General features: G+C 42.4%; 1 protein-coding gene across 15 annotated transcripts in view; it reads left to right on the forward strand.

Moving 5' to 3' along the window:
- The window catches only part of KALRN (kalirin RhoGEF kinase), a 496,146-nt gene that overhangs the window by 19,177 nt on the left and 453,233 nt on the right, over positions 1 to 23,736 (forward strand). The gene's annotated exons all lie outside the window — the stretch shown is intronic.

Here is a 23,736-nt window from a genome sequence, read left to right on the forward strand (position 1 = left end):
ACACTTCTGTGAAACGAGAAAATGGCATTACCCATTTTACAGCCACGTTAGCCAGCAGGAAGACATAGTCTGGACCACATGTCAGGCTGGTAGCAAAGAGTTCTGCACCATGATAGAGGATGGTGTGCCTACGTAAGAAACTTGGGGAAAAGGTTGTTGGAGTCCCGCTATTTTTGTTTGACTTGAATGTGATCCTGGACACGTGACTGACTGCCTCTTGCAGGGCAACAACAGAAGTGTGCAAAGCTGTTTCTCTCCTACTTTGACTTAGAGATTATATTTTAGTGGGTTTCTTGGTGAACTCTGCCTGTGCCTTGGAAGCCAGGAAGGGGTTCTGTTGTACAAGACAGCAGCCAGTGCAGGGAGAGAGAGCTGGACTCCCCTGGTACCGTACAGACAACAGATGGCATTTTGCTTAGGGGAGAGCAGCTTTCCAGCTCTTTCAGTGTGCTTCCATTTTAAAGTTGATCTTTCTGGAGATGGATTGACTGAAACATGCACATTCAGCTCCAGTTCAGGAGGTGACTTAAGCTGTGCCCCTTATTGTGAGATGCTATTTGTGTATGGCTATGCAGTATTAACAAGCCATACCTAGTTGCCCTAAAATGAATAATTTAGTTTGAAAATGAGGGCCATTAGTACTAGCATCTTTTCTTCTTGTACTAATGGAATCTGAAGCTGAGTGGTATTTCCCATGAATCATACTTCTTACAGTACATAGTTCATCTGTGACACTGAATTCAACCTCGTATGCCTTTTTTTTTCCCCGAACAGTATCTACAGCTGTGGCCAGATGTGCTGCTTGGCTTGCAGCTGAGCCAGGTTCAAAGGCTTTGAACCCCAGCCAGGCTCAAAGTGGCTGGGCCGTGTCCCCGCTGCTGTGGGGTTGGTGTCTGCAGACGTAGCTGCGCATGCAGTCCTCTAACCCAAATCAGTCAAAGTGATCTGGGTTAAAGAAAGCCCTCCATACTTTTAAATAGTAAGCCAACCTGGATCATTTTGACACAACCGGGTTAGGGAGTGACTGCATGCGGATAAAGCAGCAGGTTGGAGGGAGCTGTAACCCAGCTCTGCTGCAGCTGCACCCTGCCTTTGACCACAGGCTGAGCAACTTGACTTGAAGGTGAGTTCAGTGAACTGCCCAGAAATTTGTCTCATTCAGTCATCTTTTTTTTTCATGGGAAATAATGTAATACTCTAGGGGCTAGAAAAGCAACTGATTTTTCCCAGGCATGGTGTCTGTCAGAGCTTGCAGTCTGATGCTGTACACAGTAGATGGACTCATAGATGCATTCCTGTCCAAGGGCCTGGCAGGGGCTATTTTTTACCCTACAGCTGATTTAGAGTGACTTCAAGGTTCTCCCAAACTGCTTGCAATGGCCATAAGGAAGCTTGTTACCTAGGCAACGTTTTCTGGATAAAAACAGTGATTTCCAGGTGTTTATGCACATGAGTGACACATGTGGTCTAGACATGAGAGATGTCCTGCGTGCTTTCACAGCCTTCCAAACATGCTGATAAGGGGCAGATATAGTGAGGCTTTCTGCAGAAACTGATTGAAAGCATTCAGGATATTAGTTCACAGCTTTCAGTCTAAAAATCCCTGTAATTCTACCTTGGGCAAGTTTGTAAATGTGTGTGTCTGACATTGGCCTTGGCAGTGATCTCATTGATTTCTGCTGTGCTGAGACTCAATTACTCTGATTTAACATCACTGTGTGCATGAGAGCAGAATGAGGCCCCCGAAAGGATGGAGACTTTTTCTTCCCCCTCAGGAACTACTAGGTGGTAGACACACAGGTCATGCCCACACTCTGCAGCCTGTCTGTGTGACAAGCCACAACTCTGCATCATTTGCCAACAGGCGTTTCCAAAATACCCTCTGCTATAAAAAGGTATTTTCTTACCTGGTCTCCACTCCTCAGGAGACACGATCTCCTTGCTCCCACAGAGGATGCATTGGATGCTGTGATCCAGCTCCTCACCAGGAGGATATGTTCTGGCCAACATCTTTCAGTTGCTGGTGGAGGTGACAGGAATCCTATTTTGGTGTGTGGGTTCACTCAGCACCCATATGAATAAATGGGATGCCGCAGTGAGGTGCGTGGTGGTGAGGAATGAGCCTCAGGCAGGGTACCCCAAATGTCAGTGCCCATCTCTGCCATGAATTCTCCCATCTGGTGCCTGCTGCAGCTGTGCTGCTGATGGTGTGTGACAGCTTCATGTTGTCTAGCCCTGAAGCTGATGACAGCCCGAGAAGTGACTTTCCCATGTCGGTGTTTATTTCCAAATGCAGTCGCAGCACGACTCGGTGCTTCCCCAGCTCCGGCTGGCTGAGGCAAAGGCTCGACCTCTCTTTTCTTCTTTCACTTCACTTGACTTGTAGTTGTAACGAGCAGACCTAGATGTTGCAGTATGTTTTTCTGGGTCATCAACTGCATTATATGCTTGTCCTTCACTGAAGAAATACAATGTCTTTCATCTCAGCCCATCAACCTGGTTTTGTTGCTTTTAATTTTGTTGTAGCCGTTTAAACCCCATGATTTTGTCAATAAGCATGATTCACGTGGGGAGAAATAAATTGATTGATACTCGAAGCGTGGTCCCTCACATACACAGACCCGGGCAGGGCTGTAGCACAATGCAACAGCCCATCCAGCCCAAAGGAACTGACCCTGCTGCAGCACAGCCTGTGGGGCCACAAATACTCATGGACATGGCATGAGAGATCCTGTGGCTGAGCTCAGATGCTTGTGGGGCTGAGCAGTGCCTGGGCAGTCTGGCCTCAGCCAGCTGCATTCGGCAAATCTACAATTCCTCCTGCATTACCAATGTGTGCTCACAGACCATGTCCTCCTGCTTGGTGTGTGTTTGCAGAGACAAAACTATACACAGCCTGTCTTCAGCATTTTGAAAACCTCTGTGCATGAATGATTTATTTGCATTTCTGAAAACAAGCTTGGTAGACAGAAAAACACAGGAAAAGCTGCATCCCAGATGCTTTTCCCTATGATTTGATTGTGTTTTCTTGGAATACTTGGCATTCGTAACGTTGCCTGGTCTCCTTCAAATCGTATAACTGCCCGGAGGCCAGGACTCCGTGAGCTCACGGCGTGAGCTGGAACTGGCTACCTTCAACCTTAAACATTGCTTTTCTGCAACAACTGTCTTTTATTTGTAGAATTTCAGTCCAATTTCATGGTATTCAGGCTGTTTCACTTACCAATTCTTACGCTTTTTTTCATGCTATCTCTGCATCCCAGTAGTGAGATGGTCTCCACATCATCTCATCCTGAACATTTTGGTAGTGACAATAAAAATGTCTGTGGTCATGGTGATTTCTGGAAAAACTTCCTCAGCATTTTGTTGAGAGAGAAAAAAAAAAAAAAAGTATGTTTTGATGAGGTTTGGACAAAAACACTAAACTGATTTTTTTTTTTGAAAACTTTACAGAAAGTAAGAATAGAAATCTAGTGGAGGAGTGGTTTACATTTTCAAAAACCAAAAAAAAAAAAAAAGTGTTTTATTTTATTTGGAAGACAAGTGGTACTCTCATTGGATTATTTTACTGAGTCAAAGCCATGTTTCTTTGTAGGAAGAAAGTTTTGTTGGAAACTTCTTGTTCAGCCCTGCTCCTCCAACTAGTTGTTAAGTGTCTCCTATAAAACCATTCATCTTCCATCCCCAGTAAATTTACCATGACAGTAATATTTAAGTTCCAAATAAGTCTGATATATATTAAAAAACAAACAAGCAAGCCTGCGACCCGCACGTCCCAGAGTTAATGGAGCTGTCGGCTCTCCTCGTGCTGCAGTGATTGATGTGTGCTCTGATGGAGTTGCTTCTTCCCCCTCGCTCTGTCTTGTCTACATGTTAATGCCTCCACTTGTTGAATAATGATGCACTTTAATACAGATTTGTCTTATTTTTGTTTCTGAGTGCTGGCAGGCCTCAGAACACGTGTCTGTGTTTCTCTGAAGTGTGCTTCTGGTCACTTGGAGTAATTCAGCAGGAAGAATTTGACCTGGAGACAAGCACGTTCCTGCTTATAGGAGTACCACCCAGTGATGGGTGGCACGTGGCACGTTGAATTTCAGTGAATCTCAAGATTTGGCACTGGGCATGGAAGAGTCCATCTCTGACTCTTTGTTGAGCTGTACCTGTGTGATGGATGCCCTTGGCTTTTACGCTTCACGTACAGACATCCAAAGCTCACTTAAACCTTGTGAAACAGTTTTTCTCTGTGGCTGCAATTCCTTATGGAAATATGTTCATAATGCCTTCAAAACAGCCCAAAGCTTTTCCTTGTCATAAAGATGCTCCAGATCACTATTTATTCACTGGTATGTAGCGTACAGGCAGATTAGTCTCTCTGATGCAGCAAGCCTTCTGTTTGTCCTACTTGGTATCATCTCTATCAGTTATTTTATGGTAGGACCAGCTCAGCACATTATTAAACTTACAAGCCCGTGGTTATATCATTAGTAAGAATAAATATTTTAAAAGGCAAGGGCAATTTAGAGATCCCAGGTTAGATGCAGCAATTTAAGCAGCAAAGTCAACCGGGGAGCTTCTACCCTAAATAGAATATGTGAAGAGTAAAGATTGAACAGCGTGGGAGGAAGGGGGCTTCAGGGACATATGCCACCAGTGAATATAGGATAGGTTCAGGAACCATAAAAAGACTCTGAGATATTTGGATCAACTGCTGCCTATCTGATTCTGATTGCAATGTAGGAGTAGTGTACATCAGAAGTAGAAGGGAAAGCAAGAGTATTTCTAACAAAACATAGTTAATTCCCTGCTTTTTTTTTTTTTTTTTTTTTTTTTTTTTTTTTTTTAATATATATGAGTCTAGTGGGTCAAAGAGATCCTGGGCTCACTGTCTGTGTGTCTGTGTAGGATACTTGGCTTAAGGATAAGTAATTCTTGCAAGATGGTGATCCACCCCTATCTCTCTTGTTTGTTTTAAAGGCAAGAAATCTTGAGATTAATATATATATATATATATATATATATATATATATATATACATATATATCCTTCTGCAGTATATTTCAGTGGAACATATACTGTGAATGGGGGGAAGAACAACAACTTGCCACAGTGCTGCAGTCCATTTTCTAATGATCTGGAAATCATAAAGTATTATGGTTCCAGAAGGACAACAGAGGTTGCAGTTTGCAGACTCCTGCACTGTTTATGCACAAAACTGCACAAAGTGCCATTAGCCATCGAGGCAATTTGGGATTTATGTCCCTTGTTTTTTTTCACTGATATGGAGTTTTTGTACCATCATCATTGTACCTACTCCAGAGAGTAGGTTTAGTTTTGCAAATCTGCCAGTGCATGGTACAGCTGTCATATTCCTGCTGCTCGAGCAGAAGTTTATGGCAGGGAAAGACAGATATGTGAGGCATTGGGTTATGAGACTGACAGATTTGCTGTCATGTTTCATAGTAGTTTAGGTGAGATAAAGTTGTTTTTATTTATTATGGAGTGCAAAACTTGAGCAGAAATAAAATTTAACAAGTAAACAGAGACTAATGTTTCTATTGGTCTGCATTTAGATTTTTTCCAGTGATTAAAGATGATTTAAAAAAAATAAAAATTTATAGCTTATCTAAATGACTTCGAGGAAGGAGACAAGGTACATGGCAGTGATGAGCACAATCTCCAGCACGCTGGGGATGGCGTCCCACCTCTCCCGTGGGACAACATGAGCAGCACTCATCCGCAGTGGGGTTATTGCAACCTTATTGAAATTGTTTTCACGTGCGATTTTGCTGTCTTCCCTCCAGCAGCTGTCAAAATCCTGTCTTGGATAACGTCTCTCAGTGGTCTGCTCCTGCTGCACGAGGCCACCCGAGCGCGGTCCCCCTGAGAGTTTGTTGCGTGCGGCCGGCCACGCAGGACGATGCACTGCGCTGCATGAAAATGAAGCAACTGGAGAAAAACCTGGAAGCCAGGTTTTAAGCTGAGATTTTGAATAGTTGCCAGAAAATAGCATTTTTTGAAGCCCACTGGTGGTTTCCAAATGGAGGCCTGGTGTTTAGAAACTGGGGCTAGTCCATGCTGCAACATCTTTTGTTGTTATTTTTGGTTGGCGTTTTCATTCTGAGGCTGTAGGTGTGAATGCTTGCATCAGAAGCTCTTGCCTTAAGCAAACCAGGTAGTAAATGAAGGTCAGACTTTTTCTCCTCTTCTGTACCTTGCACAGTAGGTCCGTATGCCCATATTCTGTCTGCTGAATGTGATTTAGGATGTTTAAAAGGAAAACAATGTTTTCCTGTAAATCTGAGGGAAATTTTGTCTCTGAAGTTAAACATGAAGAATTAAAAGGAAAAAAATCCATTCATTATGTAATTTCCTCTCCCATTTATTGTATTTCCTTTGAAAAATGTAATCTGTGTGATGCTTGGATGTTGCAGTGAATTTGTGTTAAGAAAATCTTGCAGGTGATTCCAAATATTTATTACTTCCTTAGCGGAAAATCAGTTTCTAGGGACCTGATGAATGCTTTTCCCCCTTACATCATGGTCGCACTTCCTTGTTGAATTTACTGTCCAGCTCTAGAAAAATAAATGAATCTAGGAAAGCTGGGTTTATTTACTCTGCTACTTGAAGGGGTTTCATTCAGTCTCACTCCTGTTTGGATAGTTCCAGCTTTTTGACTTGCCTTTACGTCCTCTTTGTTTCCACGAGGCAGATTGTGTTACGCTCCTCGGTGCTTTTTTGTGTGTTTCCGTATTCACAAAGCCATTCAGCCGAGGTTGGGCTGGATAGCACAGCGTAGCAGCATCAGCAGCCACTGGCCTTGCCCTCTGAGGGTGCTCCTTATGCAGGGTGAACAAATACTGGACACTGTGCTCTGGGAAAACAGCAGTGTGGAGCAGGAGAGCAGTAATATGCTTGTTTGTGTGGCTTGTAGAGGATGCTGCCTATAGGTCATGTTTATTCCAGGCATTTTAATTTCAAATTTAAAAAATAAATTAAATCAGACATGCACTTTTTCTTTTTGACTTGTCACGTTGGTGTGATCAGAGCTGTAGGGAGAACATTGAACTGGTCACGGCTTAAAACATCAAGAAAATGTGCTCCATCCTACAGCCTTGGATGGTTTCCTTGGGGTTGCTCAGAAGAGCTGGTAATTGCTGCAGCTCCAGCTCCACTGCCACGACTTCCATGCATGCACTGGAGTGCTTTGGCATTTGTTGGGTTCTGCATTTGCCACCTTGCCAGCGTGGCACAATGTGTTGCTCTGAGCTGGTTTTGTAACGCTTAGCTTTGTTCTGTAGGACTTCTGCCAAATGCGGTTTTTGCTTTCTTTTACATCCCTGTGTATCCCAGCAGAGCAACAGGAAAGCTGCTCTGCCCGCGCATAGATCTTAAAGAGAAGTGGTTTTCCTCATTCAGATATTCAGCCCTTCAGAAACATGACCCCACTACTTTAGTTCAAGATAGAAGGTCCAGAAAGGAAACAATATAAGCGTCATGATCGCTTTGAAAATCTTGACATGTGCTGCCATATTTTTGTGAAGGGATTCCTTAGCGGATGCCTTTGCCCATAGAGCAACCAGAAACTGAATGTGTGCAGTATTTATTTTTTTAACAGTATGTGTGTGTATATATATATGTATATATATATATATATATTTTTTTTTTTGGGGGGGGGGAAGGCCTGAGATTTTTTTCCCCTGCTCAAAGTTGTCAAGCTCTATTGTTTAAAAGCTGATGCTGAAATATGTTGTACAGCTGGTGCCCTTGGTTACAAATCAGCATCATTGTGCCCCAGGTGAGGCGTTTTATTCAATTTCTGCTTTGGGTGCAGTATTCCCTTAGCTATCAGAACCCTTCATGGTTATCTATCTTTTTTCCTTCAGACCAACAAGAATTATTGACATTTGGGCACCTTTGGTTAAAATATCAAACCCCATTGCTTCATTCTGCTGAAGTGTACGTATGCTAACAACTTGCTGAACAACCCACCGCAACAGCCCTGTTGAGCACTTGAAGTAACCCAACTGTTACAAGCACCAGACACTGAGATGTGTAAACAACGTACAAAACCTTCTACTCCATCATGGTGAAAAAGGGTTTTGTTACCAGAAGATTTCTGGATGCTTAGGTTAAAAGACTCAGATCACAGTTGCTAATAATAGAGTTATAAGTGTACTTTGGACTCGTTTATGAATCAAGACTGCATTTTGGAAAAGAGTGATAATGCGGCTCTCTCTGGCTTCTGCAAATGCAGTCACTTGTTCAAGAATGTGAGTTAGATATTTAGCATGGGTAGACAAGATGCTGGCTGTGGCTTTAGGGTGAATGAGGCGATAGATTGCTTGCACTGGTGGGCAGCTGGAGAATCCCTAAACCCACCATGGGCAGGACTTCCAGGACTTGTGAGCAGCAGCCTGTGGTGCTGTGCTCAGTGCTCGAGCAGCATAAATGGTGCAGTAGCTTTGTCTGTTCTGAACAAGTCGAGAGACAGAAATACTTCTGGTCTGATTCATTAATAATGGCATGTTTGAGCTTCCACACCAAATAAGGTTGTGGTAGCAACAAAAGGTCAATTTTCTGTGACTTTTGCCATCCATGGTTGCTGTTATTGCTTAGCTTGGTGATCAGGTGCTGTGATAGAGCAGTTCGCTCAACATCTCAGACATGCAGCCTAGAGCCTAGTGCAGAGAAGTTTTAAGAAGGGAAAATATGTTTTCTCTAAACAGTGTAATTGGGAGCATAGATAGACAAACAGAGCTCTGGCAAGTATTAAATGGTGCGTCCCAGACCCTTTTCTGTCCCAGTTTGTACTTCACGATATGAATTTGTAACTGGAAAAAATATCAGTGTTGTAAAGGGTTAATAGCCTTTAAAGAAGCACAAAGCAGGGCTTTGGTAGGTTATTAAAATGTTGGTTAGAATCAGGGTTCCTGACACCTCCAGTGCAGCAGTTTTCAGTAATCCTCCTTCCAGTGAAGTCAACGGGAGTTTTGCCATTGCTTTTAGTTAGGTTAGATCATTCTGCAGCAGAAAGGAATAGAAACAGCAGTGATTTATTGCGCCAGCCAGGTCTGTTCTAACCACCAAAAATTCCCTTTCCTGTAGTCACCTGATCCTTTTTTCACTGCTATTCTAGCAGAGATTAAAAGCAGTAGTGTACCAGCAATTTTGGAGACTTGTTCAAATGCACATCTGTCTGATGTATCAAAGCTCTGCACCCTGGTATCCAAAAGTTTTCCCCAAATTATAAAGTGTGCACATACAGCGAGGTTTTCTCTGTCTCTCCCCAGTGCCATCTGGGCTTTGTTTATCTGTGTGTGTTGTGGGGGGTTTAATGTGGCATCCTCGTGGGTAGCCTGGTGAAAGAAGTGGCTTCTGCATCCTGTGATGGAGGCAGTAAAGCTCATGATCTTGATTATTTTATTTCCCCTGACTTTCCATTGCCTGTGACTGAGGGCGCAGTGCCTACTGGGGAAGAAGGACCCCATCCTTGGTGGTGCAGTGAGTCAGGATACGACTTGGGATGAAAACTAAGGCTCAAGGCTCAGCATCCCTTTTCTCCGCATTGTCCTAGTGAATGTGAACTCAGGTAACTCACACACACAGTAAACTGGGTACTGTGAGCCATGGCCTTTAGGCACTGCAGCTTTTGCCAGGAAAGCAAAGGTGCATCCTGGTAGGGTTCAGCTCCCTCCAGGACCAGCACCAGCCTCTGCCATCACTGACTTGCCCTCCAGATCCACATTTTGAGGAAGCAATATGAACATCCTGAGGGGTTGTAGGAGGGCAGATGGCATGTTGGAGGTTTTATCTGGTATTTTGTGTTTAGGTGAGCCTAGATCTGCTATTTCCTCCAGCTCCATCTATTTCAATTTGTGTTGTTCCTCTAGAAATTAGCTTGATAGAGCTATGGCAGTTTATACAAGCAGAAGGTCTGCTACCATCTGTAATTCTGCCCTCATACTGTTGAAGCATCTCACATACACAGTGCTTTTTATATATTTTAAATAATGAACTGAGTGTTACAAGAGGTCAGTCTCTGTTGTGAGAAACAAGGGGCTGCCCATGTGTCCCCCTCATGGTATTTGCAGTGCTACCCATCTTTCCAAGTGCTGTGATGGAAAACGTTTGCTTGTGCTATGTGTTTCTCTCTGCTACCCATTTCTGGGTTGGGTGGCTGATGTATCAAAGTTAAAATTTAAGCTTTAAGTTGTATTCCTACACGGTGATACAATTAGGAATAGCAAACTCCTAATAGTTATTTCATCACGTGTTAACAAAGGCCTTGCTACAATTTTATTTATTTATTTTTTAATTGCAATTTTACTATTTCAAATTTCTTCAATCTCCTGTCACTATTTCTATGAAGCAGAGTATGACCCAAGCTGGACTGCAAAGGTTTTTATTGCAAGAGTTGCAAAGAACCCAAATGTGGTCACAAACCTGATCTTGCTTGCGTTCACATGAAATCTCACTTTACCCCACACCATACTGGGCTGTCAGATTTACATTAAAGCTGATAAGATAAATTTATTTCTTTGGATTTCCTGCTGTGAAAGGAGCTGTATATTTCGCTGACATGCTCTGATTTTGCTGAAATTGTGACAGAAGCTGGACCCTTTCCAGAGTCCCTGCTGTGGAGCCAGCCAGCTGTGCGAGCCGCTGTGGGGCTGGTGATCCCCTCCCGGCAGGGTACGTGGCACTGGGGCAGCCAGGCGTGCAGACTGCCGTGGGGCTGAGGATCCTGGCATCGCGGGATCTGTGGCTGAGGAGCAGGCTGCCAAGTCACTAGGGCCCCATTTTTTCTTTTGGAAGAAAACCAGAGTTTTAAACACTGAAATCCTGCATTAGGCAACAGCCTTTCTCTTCCCAGCTCCAGTTATTCCTGACCCTGGAGGAAGAGGACCATCCCAAATCCCATTCTCTCAGCCGTTAACTATTCCTTGGATGTTTCCCATCTAGGTATTTGTTTAACGTGCTCCTTAAATCCCAACAGAAGGAGATACAGCCCAGACAGCGAGAGAGAACTCCGTTTAGTCTAAAAGAAAATGTATGAAAACTTCATTGGTTATTCCATGAAAAAGTTCTGCAAAACCTACCATGACTGCTTTAATTTTCAAGATCTGCTATGGTTATAAAACTGTTGCTGTCTCCTGTTCAAGAAGCTGAGTGAAATATGTAATATAAACATGCACTCAGCGTATGCAGGCTTATCCGGTACAACTGAAGGATGAAGGGTTTGGGCTGGCATCATCTCACGTTACAGCACTGTTTAATCCCAGTCCAACAGGAGACATAGCCACAATCAGCAGTAGGTAGCCTGTAACACAGCAACACTCATTAAGAGAGGGTGAAAATTATATATTGATTAGAAGTTTTGTCATATCCAAGAATGTGACAGATGGATGATTTATAGGCAGGGAAAGGTTATTTACTCTTATTTATTCCAGCCATTAAAACACCCTGAGTTGCAGAGACCTGGAGAATATGTGCAGTAATTAATAACCTGACAAAGAAAAGAGTTGACATTGTGTATGTCCTGTTAGCTCCCATCACCAGAACTGAAATGCTGCTAAACCCTGGTGAGTCAATTCCTAGAACAGCTGCGAGACGTGGGGGATTATTAGCATCTCTGGTTTACAGATGGCACTGAGGCATGGAGAGGTGGATGAAATGCTAGGATCTGACAGTGCTGAGGGAACAGAAATGGCTCCAATTTTCTGAGGTTTAACTGCAGGACCTCCTTTCTCCCACTGCAGCCTCTTGTAATAGAAAGTAGGGCCTGGCTCTGACAAAGTCCAAGTTTTGCTCGAGCATTTTGTATGATACTGTTTGAGTAGGCAGTAAAGAAGGACAGGGAAAATCTTCCATGGAGCTCCAGCTGGAGCCTCAGAGGGATTTCTAGCCAGTTAATAGGTTGGATTACATCCAAGAAAGCAGCGAGAAGCTGGCAGACCAGGGCCACTTAAGCTTCCTCCTCCTGTTGCCCCAAGGAAGCAGGCTGTCTTAGGTGAAATAACTGCTCTGTCACCCACGTAGTAACCTCAGACAAGCCCTGGGAGAGCGATGGTCAGAAAAGCTGTCTGCATTGATGGAAGTGAGATTTAAAGGGAATGTATCTGTCTGTTTTGGCAGCCTACACACACGTTTCCAACAGCAAGATGCTTTTTCATATGTGATATATTGGTGCAGATCATAACAGCCTTAGCCTACTTGGTTGGATTTCCAGGAAAAGAACAGAAACACCATGGAAATCATGGCTGCCCTTATGAGTGTCTGCCAGGCAATCAGGAAAACCAGACTTTCAGCACTAAGCCTTTGTGCTGCCCCGTTAATGTAAGTGCCTGGACTCCTCAATGAGCTTACTTGCCTCTTTCTCCTCCAAAATAGCCAGAAGAGCCCCTGACCTATGGTGAAATAGTTATCCTAATGGTTTGATGGCAAGAAGAGGTTGATTGATGTATTTATCGTAAATAACTTGAGGCCTGTCAGATCTAGCTATATTGGGCATTTGGGCGGCAGATGACCATCTCCACCAGCAAGCATTTAGCTCACTAAATAGACGGGATGGAATGGGTGAAGGTGAACAGTTCAGGTGGCACAGAAGAAATCATAGATAACAACAGTTGCTCCATCAAATGATGTACTCAGTGGTTGTCTAAATGAATGACAGCTTATAAAAGTAATTTTAAAATCTCACCACCTCTGTTTGGGAATTGCTCCATGAGCTGGTTTGACTGCCTGGCTGTACTATGATAAGCTGCTCTCCATGGTTGTGTCTTTTTTATAAAACTCAAGCTTTTTGGGTGGTATCTGTGTTTCCTGAGTGCTGGCATTAGCAACATGTGGTACTAGGCAGTCATGGCATAAATAAGAGGCAGTGATCTCTAGAGAGCTACGTGCTGGTCTTACAAAATATTAACTGAGCTTTTAGGGAGTAACATGTTGGATGTCTCTATGAGCCTGCCAAACTGGAGCATTTGGCACGTATGACTGAAGTTCTGAGATTCCATTTATTGCCTTAGTCTTCATCAATACCTCAATGATGGGAAAAGAATATCCTGTCCTCTTAGGTGCTTAAGATGTTATCAGTGGGACAACTGAGATTTCTCTCTCTTTTCTCTGTTGTCTTGTAGGTAAATTTATCCTGGACACATCTGTCCTTTCTGTCAGTGGTGGGTTTGGAGGGTGGTTTTTAACAGTTGAAGGGCATCTGATGTCTAAAGAACAGGTGGATTAAGGGTTCTTCTAAATCTTTTAATGGGGCTGCAATTCTCTGAGTTCTGGTTTCAGATTTCTCCTTTGGACCAACAGTGTTAACTGAGATTTCTCGTTCACCCTTGTGCTGGTGCGTACTTCTAAAAACATGCTGAGGGAGGTAACCACTTCACTCTTTTTCTGGCCGTGATAAAGTTAATCCCCAGTTTGATGTCAGTTCCCATCTTCAATTTTGTAATTTGGAGATATTCAAAGAACAGTTTGTTCAGCACCCTCATTAAGTATTTGCACTTACTGATTTGCAACTGCTGATTTAGTCAGATTGAGCTTGTGAGGGGCCTCTGAAATCTTCAAAGAGTATTTACAAAAGGTCCAAGACAACAAAGTTCTTCTAATTGTATCCTAAATTCAGTAGGGACATTATGCTGCTGGTTTCATGCTAAAAATATTAGTTGTATTCAGAAAAAGAGAGATGTCCAATTTGCACATCTATCACTTCTTGCAGAACACAGTTGTTTTCTCAGGATATTTTTTACCTGTGCACTAGTAAATAAATAAACGCAGCCTGTAAAATGAGGAATAGCTTCTCTAGAAACGCAAGGAATGCCAAGCCCACTAGACGGTAATACCAGGTAGTGTAGAGGACGAAATGATGATGTATTAGGTCCTCTAAAATGGCATAAACCAATGCTACTGCTTCTGATCAGAATTTTAGAGTGACTGGGTTGTGCAGAATGTAAACTTTTATAGCACTTCTTAAATGATTGCCTTTGTCTGTGGCACAATTTTAGGAAGCTGTAGCTGAAAGTAAAAGAGAGATAAGGACTGGAAATAAATCTTTTACATTTTGGTCTAATTTTAGATAAAGGGATACATTTTGGTGAACTTTGGAAGATGCAGATTATTTGCTGAGTAAACCCAAGCTCTGTAGCACCAGATTTTATTCTGTTACAGCACTACTCATCTACAGTGAATCCATTTTTATCAGTCAAGGTACTGAGTGATATATTAGAGCCAAATTTATTGCTCAGGGGATTAAAACTGCATAACAGTGCAAAGCTGAAAGGAGTATTTTTCTGGTGTACTTTCAAGGCATATGGGTATCTAAACATGGAAACCAGTTTTCTGTCATCTTAGAATTCAGATAAAACAGCTTAATTACATTGAGGCATTGCTGCAAGGAGTACAAATACAATCTTGAATGCACTGCTTCAATTACTCTGTTGGAAAGTATGAAAGTCAAGCTAACTAAAGGGCGTCATGAGATGACAGAGTAAGGACAGAAGGAGAAAGTAGTTGAAAGCAATTAACCAATTACTTGTCCCTGTCCTCTCTTTATAGGTGGTAAGAGAGATGAAGTCATGTTATCGGTACACACCAGTGCTGTGACTGAGATCCTTCCATACACTGTCATGTTGAAACACGCTGGATAAAACCCCAAACAACAGCACCAAAAAAAACACCAGCCCTGCAGCTGGTTAAAACAGACTCAATTGTACCAAGTGTTTGGGAATTACAAATTTAGGAACAGAAAGTCCTTACAGTGTTGGTTTATCCTTATTTTGGGGACATGAGTGAAAATAGAAATATTATGAATCCCACAGGGAGGACACAATCAGTCCTCTGGCTCTTTCGAAAATGTAGAACAGCTTATTGGGTCTCACATCTTCTAAGCTGAGTAGGAAGGTCTTTATCACATCCTAGTGAAACATCTCAAAGATGCGGTGTTCATCCACTAATGATTTAAACCAGACAATGTAATGTTATGAGAAATTCTTTGGAACATGAGGTTTTTTCCTCCCTTTACTGCAGAAGCTCAGCAAGCTCTTATCGAGTTACTGGTGACGCCTGATGGCAGCCATCAGGGTGATGTCTGTCCTGGGAAAAAAGCAAGGGGAGTTTCAGGGGGTGGCATGAATCACAGGAAAAGCAGACGGAGTCTGAAATGCATTGCTTGAAGACACCTTCAGCATGCTGCATGCTTGTCAGGTCCCGACAGACATCTTCTGAAAATTGGTCCTTTCAGTAGTTATTCTGTGTAAAGGTATAAACACGGTTTGCTTGTCAGGATTTTACATATGTTTCTCATAAACTCTGTGTCCAGGTATCTAAGGAACAGTTTACAACTTAGCAATATGTGAGAATGGAAAATATTATTTTTGTTGTAAGTATTATTGGCTGGGTCACTGAAGTTTCTCATAAAGCATCCAGTGCGTCTGAGGTGCCTGTGTCCCTGAGGATCCTCTGTGCTCGGAAATGGATGTAACTTGTGGCTCAGGACTGACTGCATCACACGCTTAATGAGACTTTGAAGTTTCCATAGGAACTGAAATACTCTGTGTCATTCAAAGTAGACATTGTTGGCCTTTTCAAAGTGTTTGATGTACACGGGCTTGTCTGATCCTTATCCCATAGAGGCTAATGGGAGCTTTGCCATCAACTTAATGAGAGTAGGAAAGAATCTGTCACGAGTTGTGATATCCAAGCCACGGATTATTTTATACAAATCAAGGTCTTTGTCTTAATTGCTATTTTTTCTTATTGCAAGTTTTCTCATTGTGATTTGTCCTCCAAGCATACCCGGAGACTCCAGCTATGATCAGGGCTTCATCAGGCCATGCACTGCACCAATGGGTACTTGCCACTGAAGCCTGCCCCAAATTGCTTGTAGGGTAAACAGGGAGATGGGGAAAAGCTGGCAGGGGAGCAGGGGTTCCCAGACAGGACACAGCCAGCTTGGAGTGGCCGTCGAGGCTGAGGGGTGAAGCCAAGGCTCTTCTGTCCAGGTTCAGCACTCTGCAACACACATCTCTGGTTTGTGCTGGACTAATTTTGGAGCTATTCCTACAGACCTGAGGGAGTTTTCAAAACTGATTGCAGCTGGAGTGCTCTTTGTCCATTGCTGTCCGAGGGCAGCAGGAGAAGGGCCAGGCTCTTTCCTAATGGGGAATTACGGTGCCTGTTATGGAGGTGAATAGAAGCCACTTAGGCCATCTGGTCCTGTGAGTAACCATTTGCGTTCTCAGGAAAGTTGTTCGGATATTCAGTGGTTCATTGCGCTGTGCGGTGGAGTTTCAATAAGATAAGCACAAATTGAAGTTTCCCTTACTGACTTTTTAAAAATGCCAAAGATCCTTGTTAAAACAGGAGGGAAGCAAGGCTTCTGGCAACAAAATGCATCATTATATTCAGTATCTTATGTTTTCAAGGTGGTGACTGTTTGGGTTTCTTTATTCATTATACTATGTTGGAGAGGAAGCAGTGTATGTTTTCATCTGGTTCATTATTAATAAGGGATCCTTAACTTCATAAAGCTACTGTGAAGTATTTTACTCTTATTCCTGAACTTGTTGACTTCATTTGTCTGCAGTTCTGTGGCTTTACACATCCACAGCTCCTTCTGGAGGGGGGATTTCTTTTCTGTTGTTTCGCAGAGGCTGGTTTATTTCCTGGACCAGTTCTCACCCATGGGAGAAAAGGATTCAGTAAAGCTTACAAGCTCTGGGTTTGCTTTAACTAATTCATCTAGTCTCTTCAGGGCAATAGTCCAGACTTTTTCTAACTATAGGGCAAACACGGTATCTGTTATACACACCAGAAAAGGAAGCTACCACTGTGAGCAAAGACTACAATGCCCACACAGGTAGATTTATTTTAAATGTGTTGGTGATAGACATTAAACCAGGATTGAAATCACTTTCTGCTTTGCAAGATTTTAAAACGGTTGAAAGCTCACTGCCCAAGTCTGTGTTGGGGGACACTTCCGTCCTAAACTTTTAGTGAAATTAATTCACTATTGAAATGAGATATATTGCAAACCCGTCCACGTCTTCCCTGTAGCGAAAGTAACCAACATGTACAACATGACAAGGTGGTATTGCTGCTGGGAGCTTTCTTCTGTATGTGATACTATTTGAGAAATGGAATGCTATGGTGTATTTAAAGACTGTGTTGTAAAATGCATATGCACAGGGGGTAAAATTAAGGTTGCCCAGGCAACCTTAATTGTGGCATTTCCTGATTTTTGAATGCTATTTTGTGCAACCTTCTCGTTGCCTCAGAGTGGTGCTTGCTTGCACTGTGTTCTATTTATATGCACACGGTATAAACTAAAATAAATGTTTTGTAATGTTAGTGTTGGGTTTCAGCTAGTTATTTGTTCTTTGTTTCATGCGGAGTTGTTTTGTCTTTCAGGTTTGTTTCTGAACATTTTTAACAGTTAATAGTTAAAGGAAAGTATTATCAATTTTGTCCTTCCCATGCTGAAGACCACACTTTTCAGTCAAGCCTGGTTGTACAGAGGTAAATGGTGGCAGGAAAGAGTTTGGCTAAAGTGATTTCTATTCCTTTGGTATTATTCTCCCAGTTTCGCCATATTTCTTTATGAGCTTTTCAATGAGCAATATACTTCTCCTACATTTTAACTCTACTAAAGAGATCAGGGTGGAAACCATAGCATCCAATCAAAGTGATGTAATCTTCAAGGGAAAAGTTGCTTCAGCCTGCTATAAGTAGAAATTACGCTTCTTTTTAGCAGGTCCTGGATCAAGCTGTCTAGGGCTTCTAGGAGTGAGTGCATCCAAATGGATTTCCTCCAAAGTAATTTTTTTTTCCTCTCTTGGCTGTGCTTTTAATAGCAGAAGTTATTTTAACCCTCATCAATTTCTAATAAGTCAGAACAATGAAGTTCACTGAACCATCTGAAAATGTAGCTGATAGGTAATCTTAGAAATCGAACCAAGAAAACAAGGAGCACAACCAATGGTGTATGGGGAGCTCATAGAAACAAAGATGAATGAAATTAGTTTTATTGGAGGGGGGGAACAGGAAGGAAGCAGATGGGCAGAGCTAGCTCTAAATCAGACAGTTTTAAGTATGGTCCAGGTTATTTTTAACGTTATGCCAGTGGTTCTTCTAATGGTGGACGAACTGTTCTGATTTCCTGAGGTCTGATTGATTGAACAATGAAACAAATGTTGTTTTTAGCTTTGACTGATAGTGAAATCAGACTTGCAATGTAACTGAGGGAAGGAACAGGTGAGTAATTAATTCATCTTTACTACCAAGCTGAGTAAATCCCATTGCCCTTTTGAACATGAGGGATGAGAGTGGGTTACTGCCTTCCCAAAAGTGTGAAGGGGCACAGTGCTGGGGTGGCACCTCTACCCACAAGTTCATGGCTTTCAGCAGCCCTGTATCCAACCCTGTAGGCACAACCTCTTTCTAAAAATGTTTCCTCAAATGACAATTTAAAATTAGCATTCCACCCCGACACATCATATGATTTTCTAGCAGCAGCAGAGTGAATTTGAGTGTTTAGGACACTCCCAATATCAGCTGTTTTAATCTAAGTACAACTAAGGAGGGGTCTGATGTCCTTCTTGCCTGCTTTCTAGGCTGGAACATGCTGTTCCTTTCTCCCATCCTGAGCTTTGCAACATACTTTGGGCCAGATTGTCTGTGGATGTAAACAGCCAAAGTATCATTTGAGTTTATACAATCCCAGACAGGTCCTCCTCCCCCTGGAGGCTGGGGGAGGGTGGAGAGTATCGTATTGGCAGCTTCATCGTAATTTCCCCAAGTCTAAGCACTGCAAGCACAGGGAATTTGCAGTTACAGAAACATTCAAAATAAATCACTCTTATATAATATGAAATGCACAATTAAGTTAGTTAAATAATCTACTTTATATTAATACCCTACAATAATGCCAAATATGTGCTTAAGGTATTTTAGTGGTTGTGGTCCTAGAATAGGTGCAACTGATTATAGGGTGCATTTGAGTTTTCTCCTTGTAGTCTCCTTTTCCTCCTCCTTTTAGTGTCTTTTGAGGCAGAGATTTCTTGCAAGACAAAGGAATTGAATCCTCGATTTAATATACAAAATGAAATTCAGCCCAAGTATTGATTTGCTCAGAGTACTGTCATAATAAGATCATGCAATGACTTGCAGCATTTTGTGCCAGATCCTGTTTCTGTCAAGACTGCTGGGAGCTTTGGCACCGACTCCCTTAGGAGCAGCATCAGGCCACTCACGTGTACTTGAGGCTCTCACTTACCGGAGCCCGAGGACGAACTGGTCTTGAAGGTGACAGTTCATGGCTCAGAAAACCAGTGTGGATTGATGTGTGTTTTTTGATATGCTGTTTTCAGTCACTTCACAGGCCACTTGTAGCCTCTATGCCGTGTGATTGTCACTGCTGAGCTCCTGTATCAACACGGCTCTTCTGGCCAAAGGCCTTTGCACAGATGCACCTCTACCAACACAGCTGTGCTCATGCTGCCCTGGAAAAGACTTGAATAAATCTGACAAGCAGTTTTATCCTTTTTCTTACACATGCTGCATCCACAGCCCCATCAGCACAGTTGTCCTGGTTTAATTGCATTGACATGAAACCCTTGCAGTAGCACCACTCTGTCAGCTGGAGCGAAGACCTCAGCGCATCCCTGACTGACAGTGCACAGGCAAAAATACTTGGGCACTTAAAAACACCTGCTTTGTGCTGGGTTTAGCCTTTGCTTTCCTATTTCCTTTTCTTGAAACTATGACAGCCCCAGTGATTAAAATACAGTTCTTGGTCAAGAAATTATATAAAGCAAGTCTTGTTCCAGAGAGCTGCTTGCTACACACTGTGAAAGTCAGGTCTTGAAGTCTGTTACTTTACTCTGCAGACCCACCACAACTCTGACAAAAAATAAAAATAAAAAAAATAGAAACCTTTCCTAGCTTGTAACTCTGTATTTTATCTGTATCTTATCTGTATTTTTCTTGCAAAGCTATCTGTAAAAACTCATTGTCTTCCACTAATGCTCCCAGTGGCACATGTACAACCCCAAAGAAGGAAATAGGGTTGGCCAGATGACACAGGAGACATAATTCATGAGTAATGGATTTCCATAGTGCTGGACCTGAAAGGCTTTGTATTATTGCTGATGATGTATGAACCAGAAAAAATAAAATTAAAATGAATTTCCAGCCGAAGGTGAAGTTTACAGCAGTGTTGTTTTACTTTTAATCTCAGCATCTTGCCATAGTGGTTCTTAAGAGCTATTTGAGCCACATAGGCCTGTCATGCAGAGCCACAGCGCAGGGCTGAACAACGCCGCATGGGAAGACAGCACCACTGAACAAAAGGAAAGCTGTTTCTAAAGATGCAACAGTCCTCTGATGAGGAAAACAAAGCTTTCTTCTTGACCATGAAAATGTGATGGAATCTGAAAGTCAGGAATTCTTTCCATCTCCTAATTTACAACTTTCAGATCAACATCGGGGTATGTCATTGTTTGGAAAATTAATAACTTCAAGCTGAGTTTTGTCACAACATCCACAAGTTCTCCTTTATAGACCAGCAAAAGCACGGAGAGTTCTGGTTGAGTTATTCTCAGACAAGTCTGCTCACTTATTTACTTCAACTTAGTTTAGTTATCAAATGTAATTTTTAGGGCCTGAATTTTCACTTGTAAATGCTCAGTTTTACTCTGTTATAATTCATTTTGAAGCCAGCGATGCTACACTGTCATAAGAATGAAGTAAGAGAAATCTTTTCCTTCAATCTAAAGAGCTATTGGGTGCTAACAGTTATGAGTAGAAAAGGCCAATATTTCCATGCAGCATCCTAAAAAGACAGACATTTAAGCCCATATAAGGACACATGGTTAATACATGCCTGCTTTCAGACATACCGAGTCTCTGTAGCCCCCGTTGACAGAAATGGAAATGGAGATGCTTGCTGCTTATGCTCATGTAAGGCTTTGGGTCTGCTTCACACATGTGTGTGCCCACTACTGGAGCACCCAGGCGTTTGAGCCAGATGCTCAGCTCCCCAAACTAAGTGCAGATCCACTGCAGTCAGCAGAGCTTTGCTGATTTACACCAGCTGAAAGCGCGTCTCCCAAAGTTTGCTTTCAGAGGTATTCAGGTCTTGGCATGCAGTAGGTTTGGTTGGTTTCCAGAAGGTGCAGCCATGCGATGTCTTCCCTCGCTAGACCCAGAGAAGGGGAAGTGAGGCTCAGTTTGCCAGGAGAGCTGAAATAAGGCTTTCTTCAAATCTTATCAGTGCTTTTCTAACTCCTGATCTACAGGACCAGGGCCAAAGTGGGCTATTACTGAACAATGTGAGATGTACCCTTTTCTGAAATAAGCTGCTTCTGTTGCCTCTTGAGTGCTCTTGGCCTCAGGAGCTGCAGACAGGGATCATTATTCAGACTTGACTTGGCACAGAGATGCAGTCACTAAGCTTCTGGGCTGGCTTCAAGTTGGTACAGTTGAGCAATTTTATACAAGGCCAATGTATTTTTTTTTTCTTGCAAGAGAAGAAAAAAATTCAGATTCTTTGAGCTCGATTGGAAGGAAAATGATCCTCTACCACTGGATTTCCCAAACTGCCATGTAATCCAAATGTCTGGATTTGACCAAATTCTTGTAAGAGGCTTATTGATATCTGAGCCATTGCTTTAACTTAATGCTATCTGATGGGTTCGTTATACCAAGTGCTGCAATGCTCAGAGCTTTGTCCTGTTTGTTAAATTGGGGATGAAGAGGTTCATTGGAAGATGAGGTCCCTTTCATCTCTTTTAGGAATGAACAAGTCCAGTATTTGTTCATTTAATGAGTAACAGTTTGTGGCATCTCTCGCAGCATGGCCTTTTTGATCTGCTTTCCAAATTTGCATGCCTAGGTAAGGCAATGTATTATTTTGGTGGAGCTGTGTGTATAAGATGTGGTGATCTCTTGGAAGTTTCAGTTCTTTATCATGGGAGTCAAAGTCCCTATTTCCATTGCTCCAAATTTATTGCAAAAACTGTTCAGTATAACAGATCCTTGCTTGCTTCTCATAATGGATTAGATTCACTGGCATAATGTTCCTATTTGTTCTTGGCTAGTGGTGTGACTTGCTAAATGATTACCTGTAGCTGCCAAGGCTGAATTATGTCTTCTTACACCTTGTGAGGATGAAAACATGACAAAGCATCAATCAAAATGTTGAATTTGAAGCTTTTGCTAGTAAACCAAAACTGTCAAAGGGCATATTACTAAAAGCAAAGAATATTTCTGTACAGATCTTGTGTTGCATACTAAGGATTTCTTTCTTCTTTTTTCTTTTTCTTCCCCCCAAAAACGTTAATGATCAACTGGGAGTCTCAGGGAACGATTATAAATTGGCATCATTATCGCTGCAGCACCCAAATCATGCTCCTGCCCATGTTAGATCTAAATATGCCCAAATCATGCTCCCACTCCTGTTAGATCTAAATGAGCAGAACATATTCGCAGCATAATGATGGATTTATTAATGCTGAACCAGACTGCATCCTGGTGATTACCATTACAAATGGGCTCTGATCAAGAAGATATTTTGGGAGGTGACGTGTACCCGTGTTGTTGCACGGCAGGAGCAGCACGCGGCTTGCACCCTTGCTGGGCTCCCAGGATCAGCTGCACATCCTGCCCTGTTGCCAGCCCTGTCCTCGAGATGTTGGATGGGAAGGAGAGGTGGTTTTACATCATGAGGGCAGCGAGTATCACAGAGCATTTATTCATACTGATGCCTGAGCAGGAGAGAGTTGATGCCAGTGCAACACATGAAACTGAAAACCAAACAGTCTGGAGAAAAAAGCTTAATTGATTCCACCTTCTTGTGTGGGTATCTTGTCTGTGATTTCAGTGAAATTTACAGTGATTAAATAGATAGAGGATCTGTAAACCTGTGATTTAAGTGTTTTGAGTCATTGAGGATTTGGAAGAAAGGGTGTACGTCTTTATGATCTCTTTGGTTATCAGTAGGGGAAGACTTGGTACTACACCAAGTGAGAGACTGGCCTCAGGGCCTCTCTTTCCCTCTTAGCTAGCTCAGCTGCAGTTTGAACTAACCCAGAAAGTATTGTACACTGGGGAGCCGCTCTTTCCAGCCTCACTTCTTTCTGTCATTTGTATGAATTATGCTGTGCCTCTGACAAAAATGTGTCATATGTTAGCATAATATACTCCCCATGTTCTTACTGTATTTTGAAGCATTGACTTCATCTTTCTTTCCCCTCTCCTTGATGGTTTCAATGCTGTTGCATTCCTGGCATTTCAGATCGACCCCATTTGAGCCAGTGACGGCAAGAAAAGTTACAATTCTGATTATTTTATGTATCTTTTTGGTGACGCAAAAACATTGAGAAGAGTCTGAAGTCTTTCCCAGGTTGTGTACATGCACAGGTGCCTACTTCCTGCCATCTAAGTTTAAGATGTATTTAAGCTCCTAACTTTTACTTTAGGCTCCTAGGTCCCTACTGAAATGAAAAAGAATTCAGGGTCTAGATTCATCGGAGTATTTTGGCTTTTATTTTCCACTGTTTTTGGTGGCTCTTGTGTCCAAACTTAACAAGTCAGTGTGTGAAAGTGAAGTGGGTTTTGTGGGTTCAGGTTATGGAGGGAGTCCTGTATCCTCACTTGTATTTTGGTAACAATTTTATGTAAACTCTAAATGGGTCGCATGCCAAAATGACGTTTGAAATCTGTGCTTTGTTACAT

The sequence above is a fragment of the Anas platyrhynchos genome, chromosome 7 (assembly GCF_047663525.1).
Source record: "Anas platyrhynchos isolate ZD024472 breed Pekin duck chromosome 7, IASCAAS_PekinDuck_T2T, whole genome shotgun sequence".
Lineage (NCBI taxonomy): Eukaryota > Metazoa > Chordata > Aves > Anseriformes > Anatidae > Anas > Anas platyrhynchos.